Genomic DNA, 20,907 nt, shown 5'->3' with positions numbered 1-20,907 from the left:
GCTTATGAGTAGGATAGTACAATACGGAACAGAAAGTTTTTACTTTGATAACGTCTGCTGCGATGTTTTAGTGACAACATATTCTAAAATAAAGTATCCACCCTGAATTTGGAAGATAGAATGTGACAAAGTAACGTATACCTGCCACAATTGATTAAAAAAAGTCTGGGGAAATACCCTGATGATGTCATCAGGGTTACTTGAGATTCATTTCAACAGAAAGCTGAGTCACAAACTTGGGGCGTGGAAAGACATTTGACAATAAATTGTACCTGGGAAAGTTGACATTCATGTATGGGAATGTCATGGCATGATAAGGTAGATTAAACTGGCATGTGTATGTGTATATACATACATCATATCGCTTCAACAGCCTACATGTAGCGATGAACAACATCTCCAGGCTGCTAAGCAGCTCCTGTTTCCTGCTGTGGCTCCAGATCCCGTGCTGGATTAACCAGCGATAACTGATGACCACACTGAAGACAAAAAGCTGCTAAATAACACGTGCTGTACATTTCAAGAATTCAAAGATTTATTATTGTCATTATAAATTATTAATATTTCAATTAGAATAGAAAACCATAAAATAGAACAAACCATATACAAGTAGCTCCAAAGGAAGAAATAAGGAAATCCAGTGGTTCCTTAAAGCTGATACACCGGTTGACTCTGAGATCCATACAGCAATGCCTTTTGGGTAACAGATGACACAGTCACACAGGGACAGGATGGCTTTATTCACGAACCACGTGAAGCCTGGAGATGATGCACTCTTAACAATCCAGAAGACCTCAATCTTACTTCATTTTATTCATTTCCGCCCTTTCATCGTTGCTGCAGGCCTGTGCAAACACCCCTGATGGGACTTGATTGCCATAAAGGAACCGATTTTCCCAAACACTGGCTCCATGTACAGCCAGTCCCTGCTGAAGCCCCCCTCCCCCCCAACACTCCTCGCCCTGTTGTGAAGACAAAAAAGATGATGCATTCAGCAATCAATGTAACGCTGCTGTGCTGTTATCCCTCATTTCTGCTGGGGCCTCGGAGTGATTTAGTGGGGCCACTGGGGGGAGGTGTGTGTGTGTGTGTGTTTGTGAGTGTTTGTGAGTGTGTGCGTGTGTGTGCATTTGCTTAGTGTATGTGTTTGAGTCAATGTTTGTTTTCACCCTTTGTGCTAGCATGTTCAGAATCCAGAGCATGGGAATTAAGCGTGCCTATCTGCACGAAACAACAGGCTTCAACGTGTGTGTGCACAGTGCCCCCCCCCCCCATACTTAGCCTTACAATCTGTTTTATTTAACAGGACGAGGCGCTCCCCTCAACACCACTTTGGGGCGGCGGCGCTTTTAATACGGAGTGAAATTGAGCCGCGATATATCACTTACGCAATTACAACCTTCACGGATCTATCGGTAGTAAAAGAGAGGTTTATGAAGCACGAGCATGCCGGGCTGGAGGAAAAAACGCTCACAGAAAGGTGTTTGGTGTGGAGGGGCGAGGCGTGGTGAGCCTGTGGAGGAGGAGGAGGAGGAGGGTTCGGCTGCTTGATTTGTGTCCTATTTCGCTGCGCTGTGCCGCCACACATCTTTTTTGACCCCAGTTGTGTGTGTGCGTGCGTGTGCGTGTGTGTGTGTGTGTGTGTTTGTTCAACAGGCCCACATGGCAAATTAGCCAACAGACTCACAAACCTCCCAAATGCCATCATGTGTAATTAAGATGGATCTCATCCCTCTCTTTCCTCTTTCTCGCTCGGCTTTAAAAAACCTCAAAAAAATAAGTAAGAAGAACCATGATCCGCCACAACATAATGAGATTTGATGTTAATCCCGACACAATATCACAAGATTATGCGCCCCCATAATGCTCCAAGCGGGCAGCGCCGACGGTGGAGAATGGGTTTGGCGCGCGCGGAGGCGGCTTGGCTGGGCGAGAGCACATTCATGTAATCTTAAGTGTAATTGACTTGTAATGCAGCTTGTATGTAGATGAATGGAGGAGCGGGGAGATGTTTTCTCGTCTCATCCTCCCCGTCCCTGAGCAGAGAGAGAGAGAGAGAGAGAGAGAGAGAGAGAGAGAGAGAGAGAGATGCTTGGAGGTTACCTTGGAGCAAAGGCGACAGATCTCCCGGAGAGGCCAAGGGGAGAGGATTTATTTATCTCCAAACTGATGTCCAATTCCTGTGAATAATGAGAGGTGAGAGTAAGGAGAGGGGGAATTGACAAAAGAGAAAAGAGAGGCATTCACAATTTCTAAACTGAGAGAGTTACATGAAGGACTATATCTGAAGCCATTTGTGTTCTGTTGACGTAGTTTGCACTGTTAGCACCGTTAGCTGCAAGGCGCCGGCTCAGCTGTCGACATGTTGAGAGCCGTTGAGAGGCAATCGAAATGCTCGGAATCTCATTTGTTGGCAGTGTTAATGGATATTTGTATGTTTCTTAACAATTTAAAAAAAATGATCAATCAAGTCATGGCCCTGTGGCTAATTAGTTTTGTTATAAATGGCGCAAAAACTTGTTCCTCCAACTAGATGTATCGGAGACAAAAGACGTGTGGATTGACTTCAGACGCCATGGTCGTCCCAATCACATCTCCATTAATGAGGGTCAAGAGGTGGAATGTGTTGTTGGCTATAAATACTTTTGTTCAAACATCTTTAAAAATCTCACTTCTGAATGCAACAGTGAAATGACTTGTAGGAGAGGTCAACAACAACAACAACAACATTTCTGCCTTTGGACAGTCCCCTACATTGACTCCATTTAAGCATCTTCCCTCAAGTGTTGGTATGGCAATATCAAATTCAAGAATGCGCTGGTTAAAGTATACAAGCAGCTAAATCACAGGGCTCCAGCAGGGTAGTAGTAGTCTGTTCTGCATAGCGACACCCACCCTCTTCATCTGGTGATTCAAACCCTACCCTCTGGCACCCGCTTCAGATTCCCCTCATCAACAAGACAAACCGATTCAAACACTCATGCACCCCCACTAGACCCATCAGACTCCTAAACGCAGAGACAAGGAGGTAGCTTGCACAGGAACAGTTGGGCCTACTTGTAGGATGATGTTCACGTTGATCTCTGATTATGCTGTTGCAGCTGGATGATTCTGTTAGATGTATTTTGATCTTGATTATAATCCTATGCTGGTCATACTTTAATGTAGGGGGACAACGGGATAGTCATCATCTATTGTTCTTAATCCTGTTCGGATGTTTGTGATAGTCTGTGTTACCCTGTTGAAGTCAAGTTAAATTGTAAATTGTGTTCTGTGAGAAAAAACATTTTAAAAGATGACTTGTAATATGGCTGTATATCACATGTATGGTGACTAATGTGACTAATTGATGGAGTCTCATATAAGGAAACTAGAAACAACCTCAGATACCAACCTGATGAATGTAGCCAGACATTTTAAAAGCATTAAAGCATGGTAGTTTATGTTGGAAAATAGCTGACTTCCCTCAATCAATTAATTGTCTCATTGGCCTGTTGTCATCTCATGTTGTCTTCTGTAGCATCCCTGTCTTCTGAAAACTACTATTGCCATAAAAAAAACTGCATTGTAAAAAAGGAAACTTGTTTTGTCTTAGATGACGTTTGCTTTTGACGTATCACATATGATTTTGCGGAAGTCCGCATAGGGAGGAGGTCTGGGTGGAAAAATACAACGTTAATATTGTAGGAGACCGGGTTGTCCTTCAAGTGTGATCGATGAAACAAATGCAAAACATTTTCTTTGACACGGCGTCACAATGTCAAATGCTAATGTGCACAGAACGTTGTTCGTTAAATCATTTCCGGTGGTGGTTTACGCCATGATCAGACCATTTTCCATCACACAAGCAAGTAGTTCAAATGCAAGCCAACTTCGAAGTATGTTCCTCGATCATTTAAACTCTAAAAGATAATACAACAAAAAGATCTGCCATGTTTGCTTGTTTTCAGCTCTGTCATTAGTCAGCTTTTCATGCTACCTATAGGCATTGCATTTCCGTAATCCACAGATGTTTTTATTCCTGGTACATTTGTTTTGTTTAATTGAGAAATGCCTCTGCCAGTGTGAGATTTTAAAAATCCCCGGCGGGCAGGTGCTTGGCAGGTTCTGTTTTCGCTGTGAAGGGTCCTAATGTCATTCTGAGTCATTTTGCTGTCACTTGCAAACACTGTGTCATCTCCGGGAAAAACAATAAACAGCCAAGTGCCAGGAGAATGTCAGGCTCGGCCGAGTGTGTGGAACAAAACAAACAGCGGCGAATTGACACCGCGACATGCATTCCTCAAGCTAATGAGCTGCTCCTCGTGTCAGTCTTCACCTTCACAATAGTGATTACCCTGTTAAAGAGAGGATACCCGCAGCGACACACACACACAAGCTACCGCCATCCCTTCGCAGTTTCCCTGACAACTGAAAAAGCCAGGGTTGCATTTGGTGCAGCTTGTTGCTTCCATATAGATTACATATAGTGCTTAAACATATTAGTACCTGCAGTCCATTGTTCATCACTCCAATGATTGTTGGTTTGTAATATCAGGGGTCAGTTTGCAGTCAGGATTTTAGGTTTGCATTGCTTTCATTGAGTTGTTCATATATTTGAACTGTACCAGCCTACCACGATGTTCCTCTTATGGTGCATTTCCAGACGTTTTTTTGTTTTGTTGCTCGCTTGCTGTCACAGTTTTTACACTCTGCCAGTTTATCTCCCCAGGCTTTTTTCCCACCTGCATTACTCTCTCTGTCTCCTCTCTTTGCTTCGTTCTCTCTCTCCAGGTGCGTTTCCATCCACCTGTTTTCATGAGCATATTCAATTTGACCATTAAAAAAAAAACGGAGTGGAAACGGCAAAAGACACTAATTATTTATTACGTCCTCTTCTTCTGCACTGGTATAATGGTTTCCCGACTGTATTTTTCTTATCTCAATGAACCATCTCCCAATAATTACACAATGGTAGTGGATGGAAACAAGCATTCATTTGCATTTTCTTTTTTTTGCAGACTTTCCCAAAATTCTGTTAAAATTTGTGATACATTTGGATGGAAACCTGGCGTCTGCCCCCTCTAGTATACATTTCCCTTATTTGTATATTTATTTACAAGGGACAGTGCACATTAATCAATATGTCAGTTTCCACCTCAAGGTAAATGTGGCAGAAGGCCAATGAGCTCATTTTCATCCACTCCTCTCTTCAGTAAATACAAAGTACTATCAGATGTTCATGTGAACAACTTGTGCATTCATGCATGAATATGTAAACTTAACTCATGACCTGATCAGCGCTTTCCAGAACTTTTTAAAGTCTTCTTCAGACATTCACTTACAATCCACAAGACACTCTGCAGGACTTTCTTCCTCTGTATTGTCGGACTTCATTCAAATATTGAGGATCATCTCTTTGGAACAAAATACTTCCATCCCTATACTCATATCTACATTATTCTTATTGAAAGAAATACATCAGAGAAGGACTTTAGATAGTGAGGTTGTACAAAACATCATAGTTGTCCGGTCTGGGAGTCGTCCTGGTTTTTGTCTTAAAATTTAACCCTTTCATGGTGTGTTTTTTGTTCGTGAGTTAATTGTAACATTTTGGTCGCCTAAAAATGTCTTATTGTTACTACTCAGCTACAACCTGTCGTTTCACTTCTGGTTGCAAAAAAGACAAGATGCTAACAGCCAATAAAAAAAAGTTGGCAACGGCCGAAATGAGGAACTCAAGGCGTAAAGTATATGGTTGCAGCTCAGTTATGTATTATTGCATGTTGTAGTAAGTGTCTCACATACTGTTATTATTTCTGGTCTTTATGGCTGAGCTTCCTTTCCTGCACTTAATGGCCTCCCTCAGCCTTAGAGGAAGTAGCATTTCTTGACCATCCACCACAGCATGCTCACTATCTATTTGTTCACTTTAGCTGATGCAGCAAACTGAAAAGTAAACACACACAGTAACTGTCCAGAGCCTTGAAAGATTCACAACGGTTGGTACTGTAGATCAAACATTTCGACATTCCATACACACACCTACCCACATTCTATACACACACATATGGCCTCTGCAGGCTTGTTTATGTTAATACAGTACGACAATACACATTTTGCACTTCATTAATATTTGCTGTAGCATCTGGTTTCTTTGTTCTCCCATATGGTCCCCATTGCTATGCTGCGCTGTACATATATAGGATAGTTATTGTTATTTCATAAAGCTTCCAGTTCTTCTGTGATGTACTTCTATAAAAACTGTGTATTTTCATTTTCTATACATTTAGCTGCTTGTTCTTTTTCCCTCCACCATACTAGCCCTATTAGCCAACCTTTGCTTTTGGTTGTCCACTCCATAATGAGTCATTTGTGAAAGTGTGTTTTAACTGTCCGGTGGTTTCCACAACGGAACTGCTGAGTGGTCAGCTCAGTCCCTTTTAATGCTTTAATGTGTAGCAAGGGATCCCTCTTGCATTTATTAGATTTATCAGTATTATTAATGGCCCATTGTGGAGCCAAGTGAAGTATGGCGAGGCTATTACAAATGTCCTAATTGCTGAGAATATTCCCATTACTCTATTTCTCTCTATGCAGTCGTCTCCGTACCGTGGACACCGGCTCTGTGCTGCCATGCAGATACCTATATGGGAATATTACTTTCCACTTTCTAAAGTTTAAAAGCGACAAAATATATGTTATATATTTGTTATTTGATCTTAGCGGCCATATCACGTGTGTTTTGATCGTCCATGATTCTCACCGAGGCTGATACAGTGAGGTTTATGTTGCAGGAATGCCATTAGGGCATTATAGTATTTTAATGCGATGGCGGGGCGTTCCTTTTGTCTGACCTCTGACCTATTGAGGTGATGATTTACGGCGCATGTTCCCCCAACCCTCCTGCTCTCCCCGAGGAAATCAGGCTGGATCTATGGCCATCATTTACATCTCCTCGAATTAAGGCAGCAGTGTGCAGTTACGGCCCCGGGCCCCATGAATCAAACTTTATTGACCACTTGGAGACTTACAGACACCCGTTGAATACCAAGTGCCGGCGAAAGGCCACTGCGTGATTGGGAATGTCGACCAGCTGTGGAGATTGAAAGTTGGGACCACCAGCTCCTCACACCCGGCTGTGATGAAAGGTTCTTTACAACCAAAAGTGGATTAAAGCACACATTAATATTCTCTTCAACAACAGTTACAAGAGGATGTTTGTCAAAGACACTGAAAGCTTCCTGTTTGATTATTTATGATCTGACTAAATAAATGTTTCTGGAGTAGTTGGATAATTGGTATATAATGATTACACACATCCATAATAATGACTGTAGGGCAATTAGTTGAGAGCTTTGCAAAAATTATATTAATTGCTGTCGAGGAAAATTAGTTAGTTTTGGGAGAGAAACTTTGCAATCTTACTCATAGGTGCTAGATTTTAAATACAGCGCATATAGTGGCTCCAAACTGCTCTCAACATGGCGACGGCTTAGCCAGCGGCCTGCAGCTAATGCTGCTAACAGCACTGCCAGTGCAAACAACGGCAACAGTGTTAATTGGCACTTCCATGATGATAATGGGACAACGTTATCAGCGGTTACTCTAGTATGAGCTCAGTGCAGAGTGGCAGCCATAAGTGAGCCAGTTGTGCACGCTCACATGCACTGAAATGCACGAATAAGCACACACGGCTATGTGAACAAATCCCAGAGAAGCTCTGATAACAACACACACAGAGAGGGAGGGTGACTTCATTCTCTGCTCAGGTAGACATTACTCCACTATATCTTTACATTACAAATAGTTGTTTGCTGCTTTATTAATGCTTTATTAATGCTACATGTGCAGCACATCTCAGTTGTCAGCTGTCACAAAACAAGAATAAAGTCTTTCAATCCATATAAACATGTTGAAAGATTGAGAGAGAAAAATATATGATTGACTGAATCTGCTTTAATTAATGGCTTTAACTTAAATAAGTTAACAAAAGATTATTATTTGGTTATTTTCTTTATCTCACTACATCATATTCTTGGGGTGCAGTTTTCAAATATTTCAATGTTGCCATAACCCACATAATGAATGTGCTGAGAGGTTAGTTTTATGTCGCAACTGTCAATTTCACCATTTTTGACTACGACTGTCACTTTCAAACTTACACAGCTGCAGCTAATTATCCTTAATTCTCTGTTGGTCAAACAACAAGAGACAAACTCTTGGCTGGTTGAGCACTTAGCATGCTACTGCGGGTGCTGTTTACTCTTAAGTTAGGTCAAAGATGGTTTTGTTGAGGATGAAACTTCACTCTGTAATATTTTTATGAGAGTGGGTTGTGTCTCTTTGCCTCTTTGTTCAGAAACACGAGAGCGGTGAGTCTGTTCCCTTGTTCAATGCTTTAGCTTGAAGTTTATTTGAGACCGGCAAGCTAACATGTTAACAGAAGTTGTTGAGTTGTCGAGTAGAGACAAAAGGCTCCTCAAAAGTTGTTAGAATTTCACTTTAACTTGTGGGCACATTATTTTCATCTTGTTTAAGATTTGTCACCTCAAAACCTCTTAGGACCTCTGTGTTTTAAGCTTGTCCGTCTTAAATTAGCATTAGCGTAGCTAGCAACAGGTGTTACTTGCAGTAAGTCAGTAAGTGCAACAGCTTTTTTTAAATGTCATGATTATATTTGAATATTACAGTTTTGAGTTTGGTTTAGTATACCACAAGTGTAATATTGTAAGAATTTTGGACTGAATTGATATTTTATCTGAAAGTGAAATCTTATTTAAAAGACTTTTCTCTGACTAAAAGTTTGAAAGAAAGAACTGTTGGATGGTGTTCCTCAAGCGAAGGCATTATTTCATCAGAATAAATTCAGCACAAATTTGATTATGTTAATACAGTTTATTATGCTCTGCTATATAGAAAAATACAGGCATAGAGTTTAATTGGTAGAATATAACAGACCGTTTTGACCTGCCACAGTAGGAAATCATTAGTGTCATTAGGGACTTTCCCTACTGCATCAACTCCAAATGCATTTCCATGACTAAAGCATATTGCAATTCAAATATTGGTAAGAAAAATGGCAACCACAACGAGTTTGTTCCTATTTTAAGTTTAACAACAAACATAGTGAGTACCTCCTCTATTGCCACACAGTGTTCAGTGTTGAGGTTCGTCTTCCAGGACTATTTGTTTGCCTTCATGACATTCATGTAAGTAAAAGCTTGTTGAATTGAAATTGCAACACTCAACTGCATTATTGATGCTGAGAGAGACACACACACACACACACACACACACAGTCGGTGGGTAAGTGAGATAGGACAGTTGGGGAGTAATGTTGGAATAATGGTAGGCATTGTATATAGTTTGCCTCCAATTTGTCAGTCATCCACAGACCTTTTGTGGATAAGTATTTGTCAACAAATATTGGTTTGTTTGAGATCCAGTTTCAGACCATTTTTGTCCCCACTGCAAACAGTACAGAAGCAGCAGAGTAATCTCTAGTCGGGCACTTTTTTGTCTTGAGAGTCCGTCCTTGCCTCCACAGCAAGGGTGCTCTGTACCTGCTGTTGCTTGTCAGGAAAAGCAGATGGAGAAGGACCTCTGACCCCGGTGGCCTACATTGGAGGCCATCTTGTCACTCTGTGACAGCGCGTGCCCGCTAACCAAAACAGAATGTATGCCATGCTATTCCCCGAGAGGTTTCCTTGTTTCTTTTGTAATATTCAAGAAAAAGAAAAAGGAGCAAATTAGCCTTCATGCAGCATGCATGAGTTTAACAAGTTCCCCCTTATAATTCCACTGCTGAGGGGAATAGGGGAAGTCTAGGAGCAGTACAGCTGTGCTTTTAGCAAGTTTAGTGTTTCTGGGATGTGATGTTATTGCCTGCGCCAAACTCCGCGGTGTTTCTAGTCTTAAGAGAGTGCGCTTAATTTTCCTCATCGCGTATTGCTGGAAATATTCTCTCTGCATTGCTTGTTGTTTGAGGCTACTACATAATGTAATGGAACAGCCTCTCCATGGTACTTGAAAGGAATGCTTTTCACAGCTTATTGCCAGCAGCTAACACTCTGGGTTTCAATGGAAAGTCTCGTCGGGCTTCAGCGCTCGAATCATGATGTCCCCTAAGAACCAATTCTGAGTTGGCAGCACTTGACATGATTGCCCTTAAGTAACTGACAGGGTCGCAGTGCTACATGGCACGCCGGAGCTGGGTAAGTGTTTCTTAGCAAAGAAAAGATCTGGCCGGTGCTCAGAGAGGAGACGGAGGCAAACACGAGGCAGGTTTCCCCATTGGCCCTGTGGCGGTCGGCCGGGGGGTGGTGGGGGGGGTTCTGTTGTGACTGGTCTCATGGAGCATTACCTTGAAGGATTATTGGAGCGGTTGATTGGCCAACTCCTGTGGACGGACAGTGGCTGATTTGCAGTGCAGAGAGTATTGATTTCGGTGACAGCGCAATCGTGTTTCTGTGTGTGGGGAAGCTATATATATATATATATATATATATATATATGGGACTGTGTATGTGCAAGTGTGGGCTGATTGTTCTGTCTCCGTGTTTGGCCCTCAGAACAAAAGACAGTTTCTGTTTGCAGGGTTAGGGTTAGGACATCAATATTTCATTGTGAAATTAATTGTTGCACATTGGCAGTAGGTGTATAAAAACATTAAATCATGGTTTTAATGAGAAAAAGCCTCTCTTGTAACAGCACTAGAAATATATTACTAGTACTGGCTTTACTGCAAATTAAGACCACTATTCCCATAAACCTCAGTTCTACCCTTCTCAACCACTCAGGTAGCGTTGCATACATTTCATTTGCTTTAACTGCCAATGAAGGGAAGTGATAAAAATGATCTTCTGCTAGAAAAATATCAATCTCCTGTTTTGTGCTGTAAAGCAACATTAGCTTGTGCCATTAGACATTCTGCAGATTTTTCCCCAAGGCCAACCTCATGGCATACAGTTAAAATAGAGATTTTGAGCTTAGCGCAAACACTGCAGGCAGCTAGCCTGCCTCTGTTCGAAGGTAAAAATAGTAAAAGCAAGTTGTAGATTCTTTGGGGATTACTGTATGCAAGACTATTTTTAATCTGTGTCAGGCACAGTGACTTCCTGGAGTCCACAGGTGGGACAGAGTCAGGCTAGTTGTTTTCCCCTGCCTCCTCTCTTTGCGGCAAACTAAGCTAAGGCAACCATCTCCTTGCTGTAGTCTCATATTTAATAGACAAATATAAGGCTAGACAGCGAATAAGATGACTTCCCAAATAATGTTTAGCTATTCCTTTTAAATTGTGTGCTAGTAAAATATGATAATTTTTCAGTGATTATAATGTAACTTTAATTAGAAATAGATACATAAATGTATAAAGCATAACACTATATTTTGCAGAAGTCCACTTATACTAACCTTCACCAGCAACTTTGACTGTGATTACCAGTGGCACATTTTATTCACACACACACAGTTTGTCCATATCGAATTAGTCCTACATAGCTATATGGGTTCAGTGGCACAGACGATGACACGTTTGGGGTTTCAGTCACAAATCATGCTACGAATGTACAGCATGAGAGCTTTTGAATGGCAGATGTTGCGTTGCGTGATGTGAGTAAACCAAGCAGACAAGTTGAACCCTCGTAGAGTTCGCTGAAGGGGCCTGCAACCGATCCTGTGGTTATCTTTCCATGCTTGGACCCCTCCCAGGGTGCGAGTTTACCCGACCTCAGCATTACTCAGTCCTTCCCCGGCTGCTTTTTTTTTTGGCAGAAAATAGGTTTGGAGAAACGAAAAGACAACAATCAAAAACAATAACTCAGCGTAGAACAAACAGCATGTAGTAGAAGCTTCCTCCTTCTCCCTCCCTCTTTGAGCACCATGGCAACATTCCCTTTGATATGCAGATACCCTCGCCATTTGTACAGTGCAGCACCAAGGGGAATATTGACTTTTCAGAGAGGCAGAGAGCTTTTGAATTAATTGTTAAGCTACAACTGTGCTTCTTCCTTTTTTTTTTTCCCCTTCATCTTTTTTGTGCATTCAAATCATAGCATGTTTTATCTTTCTTCTTTCTCCAGATGTGGAGGGAAGACTGTGTGCTGGAACCGGGGATTGCACTCTGAGGAAGGAGCAAGGATAAGTGTTATCTTCATGTAAAACTCAACCTGCAGGCTGAAAGTCCTCTCCGGTGTTCCCCTTCGCTCCAGTCATAATAATGACGCTCACTCTGTAGCCCTTCGCTACCTGTTTGGTATTCGTTCCTGTTCCCCCAAAAAACGTCCCTGCGCTGATAGCACTCAGAGACACATTTTTACTTTAACCGTACAAACCACCACCTTGCCATGGATCGCCTGTGTCCGGGTGAAGGCGTGAGCCGGACACGGGCCCTCGTTGGGAAACTGTAGCCGTGTGGATTCTCTTCAACTTCCTTCCGTGATTTTACTCTGGAGTTATTCTTTATTTGGACCAGGGATGGATGTACCGGAAGCCAGCAAGCATGGCAAGAAGTCGACAAGTCAAAAGCTGGAGGACCAGAAAAAGGTAGGCAAAACCTTTCTATTTTTGTCTTTTAACCTTTTCTGCTCTGCAATGCTCTTCTTTAAACTTCTCTCGCTGTGTGTACACGTGTGTTGTTTTTATAAACATAATCAGAGCTTTGGTTTTCGCTGTATTCCACTTGTATGTATGCAGAAGCCAAGGGATGAAAGTTTGTTTATCGCCTGCTTTGCTGTTCTCTTTAGAAAAACAGAACATGTTGGTCCAATTGCTGCTGTTGTCTGAATTCCCAGCAGCTCCTCCGTTCCATATCTCCTAATAGCTATTTATAAAGAAGAGGGGGGGTGAAGGTGGAGCTTCTGCGCCCCCTCTGCGCCTCCAGTCTTTCATTTCAGCTCATGTGGCAGTGGGCAGCCCCCCCCCCCCCCCCCCCTTGGGAATACATATTTACTCTCTGTTTGCAATGCTTTTTTTATGTTAACCACTCTGGGAATAGGAAGGGAATGATACCCGTAAAAATTAGACAAATCGTTTTTTTTTCCTTTGGTAAAGCGATAACAATAATTGTGGAGGTCAACAGCTCGGGTAGATAACGGTGAGCTTGGTGGAGGCTAGCTTTGAGTCGGACTCCGAAACGCGGTGCCCTCGACGGGGTCAGATTCATCTGTGGCGGCGGTGAGCGGATCGATGGAGAGAACCCAGGAGTCAGGCCGAGTTCACACTGTATGCAGAATGTGGGACTCGTGGACAGCAGCAGCCTCTGTCGTTTCTGCTCCCACATGCATAGAATTGGTACTTACTGGACTAGATGAACACACACACATAGGAAGTGATGCTGTATAGTCACCTGCACATAGACGGAGACGTACACACCTACTACAATGCATACATAGACGGTAGGAGATAATGGATGCACACACAAACACACAGCGCCTCCCTCTCCCTGCCTCTGACCTGATTCCTCTAATGAAGTGCTTTTGATAAGCGTAATGATTGTCCAGGCGAAGCCCGGGGAACATCCGAGCGCAGCGAAGGCGCAGTAATACATCAGCTCTGACATTTGTAGCACTATTAAGATCTCATAAAGAAGATGATTGTACTTTATTCTTTCTTTTTTTCCTTTTCGACCTGAGTGCCACCTGGGAGTGCTTTCTTTAAAAAAAAAAAAAAGCCACACAGAGACGTGTTGCTGTGTGCGCTGCCTGGCAACAACATTTTAAAACCTTTTTAGAGGAGGCACAGGAAGGAAGGTGTGTTCCTGCCCTTTTTGTGATACAGTACATTCTGGATGATTGCTGTAGAGCTAAAAAAAACAGTAATATCAATGTGACCTCTCCAAAAACCAGAAGCTAATACACCCTTGTGGTTCACTTAGATTACATATGCTCACTGTGTTCAGTCTCCCTTTCTTAACAATTGCAGCCTCTGGAGCTTTTACATGAATACACTGTATGTCAAACAACAAAACAAAGAGCAGCATATTCTGTGTTTGCGCTACAAAATGGAAGCTGATTTCTAGGTGAGGGGAGCCTCCATTGAAGCGTAGATTGGAACTGAGCAAAGAGTGACATCAAATATTCATCCGCGAAGGGAATTGATTTGGCTCAATTCGGCTACCATTTGGGTTTGAGGATGTGTGTCATGCCAAAAGATAAGCTCTCCCTCTCCGTCTTAACTGTTGCCTTCAGCTAGGAGACATATGTTTCTGAGCAAGAAGAGCTTCTTGGAAGGTTTTCCGTATTCCTGGCGACGTTTTTGCAGTTACGGCGGGATGTTTGCCGTAATTGGCCCGACTTGATGGGTTATGCCTCGTCCTCTAAGTCTCGTACTGACTCCTCTCTGTCAGCCTTTATAGCTGAACCCAGTAGAGGAGAATTGCTGTGCTTACAACACATATTTGCAGAGATGTAGTGAGTGCTCTGTCTCACTCCAATGATTGCCACCTTTCCCTTTGTAATGGAGGGGATTATCTGTGCAGAATGGATACACTGTGATGCATGCCAAACTTGCGATACAGAGAAAATAGTGGCACAAAAGAATTTCACTCAAGTTTCAGCATTTAAGGAATAGCTGACATTTTTTGAAATATGTTTATTTGCTTCCTTGCCGAGAGTTAGATGAGAAGATGGACACCACTCACATGTCTGTATGGTAAAGGTGATGCTGAAGCCAGGAGCCCTTGTTAGCTTAGCTTAGCAGGAGAAACGTTTTTTTTACACAATGTGTACAAATGAGACATTACATTTAAATGTAGGAGCTTCAGGGATGCAGATTTTGTTACCTTTAGGTAGAGCAAAGCTAGCTGTTTCCCTCCGTTTGCTGTGTTTGTGCTAAGCAAAGCTAACCCGAGCCAGCAGTCTGTCAGTATTAATTTCCTCATCTGACTATCAGCGAGAAAGTGAATTTCCAAAATGTCTTTCATCCATTAAGGGCTCTTTTTTTGCAGTGTTCAGCTCTCTGATTGGGCTCATGAGATTCACTTTATTCTCCCGGCTCTAGTTAGATCTCTGTTTGTTTGCTTGTCTCTCAGTTTGTCACGCCTACAGCTGACCAACTTGGCAGGGCTGATCGGAGTCCACATGCAAGTTTAGTGACAGAAATATTGTCAACATGAAGTCGGATCTGTGTGGTGTTTGTAGTACAACTCTGTGATTACTCAGAGGGAGATTATCTATAGGATCTTTTTGTCGAATGCCCAAAAGTTTCAAATCCCAAAAGTTGGAAACTAATGCAGAAGAAAGCCGCATTTGGCCGGCGGTCCTCCCTCCATCACCCAGGGAGTCTTTATCTTCTCCTCTTCTCTCCCTCCCACGCTTCTCTCTCCCTTTTCCTCCCCCTCTTTTTTCCTCCCAGAAGGATGGTGCTTTTCATTTTCACGATCTTTCCCGTGAATGAGATAGCGGTGATTACGATGGGACCGCTCGCCTGACCCTGAGGGAAAACGTACTCTTAGTGATTGGTTGTGTGGATGGTCAGGCACGGGGCGGCAGCGGTGTTGCTAAGGTATCTCCAGGAAGTCTTCTCATCAGCCAATCACCTGAGAGCTTTTCTTTAAATGGGGTTTCTCTCTTCACCATTTCAACCAGTCCATCCCTGCAAAGCTGTTGTTCTGCACATGTATCGTTTTCATGCTTTAACCATGCATTAAAGCCCACCCCACTGGGAGACAGCCATCACTGGATCGTGTAAGAATTAACTGGCTGGCCGCCCCCCCCGTGGACTGTCATATGTGATGGACTGTTCTAAAGCTCCGTGGGGGGCTGGTGAAAGACGAGTGAATAATTTAACACCAGGTTGGTTTGTATCACTGGGATTTGATGCATGCCATCGTATCATCGCAGAACACAAGATATGACGGCAGTTGGTGTGAACACGCAGCATATGTTGACTGAATAATTCACCTGGCAGGTTCAGATGCAGATGTGCCCCGCCCTATGCAGGGCTGTGAGAGGCCATGTTTGGCGTCGGGTCGTCATTACAGCGTGTAATGTTGGATTGCTAAATAAATCAGTAGGACTGAGTTTAGCCATAAAAAAAGCTTAAAGTGGTTTTGTCCATCTGTCCATTTGTTGATGGAGAACGCTGTCTACATTCCCACCAATTGTTTCATCATCAACCGGAGAAGCAGCGTCCATCTCAGACAATAGCATGAAGCTCCCCCGTAGTCTTTGTTTGTTCAGCTGGTTGGTCACATGCATTCAGCATAAATCCACTAGCAGGTGGTACATATGTTATTATTTCTGTGCATGTTGTCTTTTATTGTGAAGCGTGCTCTGTGTTTCTGTCTGTCAATGACAGATTTGGGATATCGGTGTTTTCTTTGATGTGTTGCGGTACCCGTTTATGTGCCGAGGCTCTCATCACAACAGTTGATGTGCATCTTCATGCCAAAATGTAATTGTGTTACATTGAATAGATCTCAGAATCCTATAAACATTGCCCTTTACTGAGCAGGAAGTTAAACCCGTTCAATTCTAACGGACCCAATGGCTCTCTGGATATTTCCTGTCTTACAATGAGGCCGAGGTGGTACCATCCATATCCCACACGTGCATGTGTGCCATCCTGGACCCTGTTTGGTCAGTGTGCTAAATTGTGACTAACATGCTACAGCGATAGGCTGTGGTAGTGTCTATAGTATGAATCCCTATTAAATGTTCATCTGTAGTGGTCCCAGTCCCAGTGTACTGAAGAAGCATATCTCATGACATGGTTAATATATATATACAGTATATGAGATGTATATAAGATATGTTTGAGATCAAGAATATGACCACAAATATTGATAGACTTAATATCTTGTAAAACAATTAAATTCTACTTGCTAATTTTTTTTGAAGCATTTAAAAAGGAATTTAAAAAATAATTGTATTCTAAGCAATCCTCTCTCCCTCTTCGACAAGATGCTTTTGTGAGACAGCCTTTCCTTTTTCTCATTTATGAATATTTGACTTCCTTATATTAATTATTTTCTTTAATCTGTAAGCCTTTTGTGATAGTCATGTTCTCAGATGTTTGTATCTATGTAACTAGTATCATCTTCTATAGTCTGTTGAAACTTTTGTATTTGATAATTTAAAAAAAAGATTGAATATAAAAATCAAATTAAAAAAAATGTGTACACACACTGGCATTGTAGTGGCTGTATAAGACAGCATGTCAGGCACACATGTGAACGTATATAGAGCGCTGCTCATTGCCATTTGGCGCTAAAATGTTTTTTACGGCATTTTCCATAAGATTGATCACAGAATGTTTGTTTTTTCTTCTTTTGTTTTGCTGGCAAACACCTTACCATCGAATGCTGTGTTTGATGGCGTAATTTCAGTCAACCATTTTTTGCTTTTATAGGGCTGGCTCTCGCTTTGCTGCATTCCAGACAAAAACAAACAACTCTTTTCTTTCTCTTTGGCAGCAACTCTCCAGGTTCCCCTTGCTGATTACGATACACGATACAGTGCCAACGCATCGGCGCAATGTCGCTGGCGTTACAAATGACAGAAGTCCGTCGAGTGCCGTGCTTGTTAGAAGATGGCATTTTCCATGAGGGCTTTTGTGGAGAGCTGGAGGCGGTACCTAATTTAACGGAAGTGGCTGCCTTGCACCATTCTGTGGCTTTTCCTTAATTAAGCACAACCATCGGACAAAGTTGCCAGTACATTGTTTTAGATGCAGCAACATCTTTATATTGTAGGCTGTAATGAACACCGGAGCCTCTTGGGGCTGCTGACAGAGCTTCAACTTGTTAGAATGGTTCGATAAGATCCTGTTTAGTTTGGCAGAAGATGATAGTGGCCAGAAAGGATTCTTGTGAGATTGACACTTCTTCATAGAGATTGTTTTAAATGTCAGAACTTTTGGTAATAGTGTGGTGACATCCTATGAGAACTTCCCCAGCCCTCACACACAGACACACACACACTTGGCTGGAGATGGTACATCAGCATCTCATTCCATGAGGAATTAGTGGGTTGAGACCACAGAACAAAGTCGGAGGGAAAACATGTCAAAACAGGACAGCGTCATGAGCGTGGCATTCACGGAGCAAAGCCTCAGAGGCAAAGTGATGAGAGTGGTGATGTCCAGGTCAGGCAGAGAGTGAGGGGGAGAAAGATAACCGAAGAGATAAGGGAGAGAGACACAGAGAAGCCAGAGAGAGTTAGACGGAGAGGGGAGAACAGAATGACAGCAGCTGAAGTCTGAGAGAGACGGGGGGGGCTAGCGGGATGGACAAGAGTGGAAAACCTTAGTCTGCTAAGAGAGTGTCCAGGCAAGGAGGAAGTTGAACCCTGTGACACTGCTGGGAAGCCGGGGAGTGGCCCCATCTGCATCCCACAGCAATATCCATGCTACCACACTATTTAGTACGCCAGCAAACGATTTAGCATGTCCCAATACATATAGTATATCTAATGCAGTATGCCAGAAATACCAGGATGTCCTACTGCATTTGGTCACATTTGTAAGCCAGCATGCTTTTATTGGCGATTCTGACCCACAATCCTTTGCGCAGCAGATATATTGGCAACGGGGGTCAAGGTTCACAGTGTAATTTGGCATGCAGCAAAAAGGATTTCCTGAAAGTGAAAAGAAAAAGTCTGCGGTTCGGAACGCAGTGACAAGTCTGAGCACCGGGCGAAGCTATCACGACACTGAATCACAGCTGGGGGCGGGGGAAGTCACACGTCCTCATTTGTCCTTGTAGCCAGCTGTTTGATGTTCTCTCAGAGCACTGAATCACAACGCTGACATCCGTGCAGAGTTTTCTGATCGCTCACCTGCCGAAGCACAAAGACACAAAGCCTTTTTTGCAGCTTTATACCCGTGAGACCTTGTTTCAGACTAAATGATTCATTCTAATCTCCAGACCACCAGGACAACTTTAACATGTTCATATTTTTACATAAAGGCCTTCAACACGTGATTTTATGAAACGTGTTGAATTGTAGTATTCCACCGATATATTGACCGAAATATTTTTACAGCTGACAAGAAATGTACACTGTTATCTTAAGATTTGGTTTTGTATATACCTTAATGGAAATGATTTAGACTTATGTAACTTTGTGTTGACCACTAATTTCTCTGATAGCTTTTGTAATAACTGACAAGTAAGCAGAGTGGAAATTAAAGACAAATATTTCTAAATATGCTCAATAAAGATTCCACCGTATACTTTAAAACTCCTAAACCTGCCTCAGAATTTGACCAAAACTTCTTCAAACCTGTACATAAATTAAACATGAAATACATATTTTAGAGGTTGAACACATATGCACATTAGTAATAGATGTAGAATCTATTGTTCATTCCAAACACACCCTGGAGCTACTTTTTCACTTGTCTGCACTATGCCATTGGTGGCATTTAGGGGAATAAGAGTGTGTCATCAGCTTAGCAAATGAGTCCACCACCAGTACTGTCAGAAGAAATTCATTGCCAAGAGATACTCTTGGCTCACGAAATGTAAAACCCCAAATTAAATCTTCATACCCAAAACAGGAAAAATCAACCAGCCATATTCATTAGTTATTCTGCTAGATTTATTCTTAATGAACCTCTATTAGATCGAACGCACTGTCCAAACTCGGCCTACCTCTCTATGTACCTGTTCAAGGAAAGTTCTGGCACATTTCAAACTGGTGTATTCCCCATTAATAAGGCAATTGTGACCCATATGTGTCATGCTAACTTTGCACTCGCCACCTCCGTTGAAGAGAGTCAAGGGGGCTTCTTTCAGTGTCACTCGATTCATGTAAAGATCTCATCCTACCGGCTCCCTACAAAACAAAATCAACCTCATACTTTTGGATTCCTTCAAAATCAAACATTGCACCTCCACAAATATTCCTTTTCTTAAAAATTTCAAGATATGTTCTGTGCAGATAAAATGCATTTTGGATACTCAGCATTTACAGTTGGTCAAATCAAATAACTATGACAAAACCAGCACTGACTCAAACTGTGGGTGTCCTGTGTGTATTCTACATCGTGCTCATGGGATGCTGTTTCTTATGTGGTTGTTGTGGTTGCTGCAGTTTTTTAATCAAAGCCTACAGTACATAGAGGACTTTGCTCTTACTCAGCACTTACTCAAGATAAGGTAGGATAAGTTAAGACATGATATGATACAATAAGATACGATATGATAGAACTGTATTTACCCTGAGGGAAATTCTTGTACAAAGGAAGAATGAGAAAAATACTGTAAATAAAAACCCACTAACTAAAATAGAAAAGGTTAACTATAACAACATCAGAATAAGTTAAGTACAAAAAGTATGAGTACAAATTGAAAGTGTTCATCGTCTATCTTCAGCGTAAGTAAAAAGGAATAAAAACTCAATTATCCATAAATTCATCATTAACCAGAGAAGAGTAATTTACTAGCAATTTGTACATCAGACGTGCTTTTCAACACTTAAAAGCATGAAAACAAATGTATTCAAGTAATCAATGTCATCATAAAACTGAACATTTTTTCAAATGTAATTGGGCTGATGATAGGGGGGTATATGGGGTTTACCTGTTTTTTGTAATCTGATTGCGTAATCCTGATTTCATGTAATATGTTACCCAACCCTGGAGATAATCGCTCATTTCCCTTCCACTTTGCATTGGGTCGAGCCGTGCAGTACTGACCAGTAATAGTGTGTGATTCCCTCCTCATCGTGTCCCGCATGTCACTGAGATGAGATTGCCCCTCCTGTTTACACATTGATCGAACAGGCACAGAGATGGAGCTGCATTATACCTATTAGGACCCTGTCTTAAATCACACCGCTTTTGGACATGGTTACAGTCAGATGGGGAATTCAGATCGGATTGCCCTCAGCTACACGCGTGTTTGAGTATGTGCACGTGCAAGTCTGCCATAAAACCAATGCTAAAATCCATGAGCTCTTCCGCAATCCAGCCTCCTGAAAT

General features: G+C 42.1%; 1 long non-coding RNA gene across 1 annotated transcript in view; it reads left to right on the top strand.

Annotated features, from left to right (window-relative positions):
* LOC116399622 (uncharacterized) overlaps positions 1-14,714 on the top strand; it is a 61,792-nt gene extending 47,078 nt beyond the window's left edge. The window contains exon 3 of the long non-coding RNA XR_004213848.1: positions 12,063-14,714. This is a non-coding gene — a long non-coding RNA (uncharacterized LOC116399622). The remainder of the gene's footprint in view (positions 1-12,062) is intronic.
* The last annotated feature ends 6,193 nt before the right edge of the window (positions 14,715-20,907 follow it).

Source organism: Anarrhichthys ocellatus, unplaced genomic scaffold (genome assembly GCF_004355925.1).
Source record: "Anarrhichthys ocellatus isolate YVR2014 unplaced genomic scaffold, GSC_Weel_1.0 scaffold118, whole genome shotgun sequence".
NCBI classification, from domain to species: domain Eukaryota; kingdom Metazoa; phylum Chordata; class Actinopteri; order Perciformes; family Anarhichadidae; genus Anarrhichthys; species Anarrhichthys ocellatus.
This window is presented reverse-complemented; position numbering and strand designations above follow the sequence as displayed.